The sequence below is a fragment of the Cervus elaphus genome, chromosome 4 (assembly GCF_910594005.1).
Source record: "Cervus elaphus chromosome 4, mCerEla1.1, whole genome shotgun sequence".
Classification (NCBI taxonomy): Eukaryota; Metazoa; Chordata; class Mammalia; order Artiodactyla; family Cervidae; genus Cervus; species Cervus elaphus.
In genome coordinates this window covers 24,217,719-24,218,785 of record NC_057818.1, presented here as the reverse complement: position 1 = coordinate 24,218,785, position 1,067 = coordinate 24,217,719, and positions in this window count along the sequence as shown.

The following is a 1,067-nucleotide window of genomic DNA, read 5'->3' as shown; positions in this document are numbered from 1 at the left end:
CATGGTAGATAATTAGTTTACATTACTCTACAGAAATGAATTGTCGCTGGTGATCTCAAGTGCCTGCTAACAAATCATTTTTGTTGGGGGCTTCATTGAGATTCTACTCAGGCCTTAACTATAGCTATATATGGCATTATCCTTAAATGTTAAATATCAGCCTCCTTTAACAAGTAACAACAACAACCAAAAAAAAAAAAAGAAAGAAAGAAAATTAGACTCCTAGACCAAGAAGGCTAGAAACCTATTCTTGTGACAAATCAACACTTTGTCCTCTTACTTCACAAAAAAGATTTGTGTTCTCAAGTATAATTTTCATGACCAGTTTTTCTCTCCTCTCCCACCACCAACCCAGCCACTAAACCAATCAGCCCGGACAGTGAAGACAAGCTGTTAGTGAGACAAAATTACTCATGAGTCTTCATGCACCTCCTCCTCTGAAGCTTGATGTCACCATGAAATACTCATGGAAAAGAAAATTGACCTCTAGATCTAATTCAAAATTCCAGTCTTCGTCATCATGTGTATGAGAGCCATATTATGGATCATTTTCATCACAGGGGAGAAAGAAAATTGGATTGTCTGCTTGTGTCTGGTGAGCCCAGTACTGCAGAGTGGATCTGTCTCCTGGAGGCTCCTAAAGGCCAGTGCCCATGGAGAACACCGTCTGCCACGCAGGGAACTGAGCGGGAACTATGGAAGGTGTGACTTGCAAGCATCTCGCCTTAGAGAGAAGATGATGACTTCTGAGAATCTGATTCACTATAGTCTAGAGATTCTCAGGAACGTGGTGAGAGTCCTCCAAATGACTTTAGAGAAATATCAGCCCTGCCTGCCAAGAGTTCCAAGCCTAAGATTCAACTAGATTTGATTGGGCCAACAAACATTTATGGAGTGCCTATTAAGGGCCCCACCTAAGAAGTGTGGATTCTTAGGTAGAACTATTAAAAAGTACAAGTGTAGCCTCTGCCTTAAAGAGAGTTACAGTCTAGTTGGAGGAAGAAAAGGTGAGCATAGGGCAAAAGGAAATGAAATAAAAGGGCACAAATATTGATTATCGATTAGTT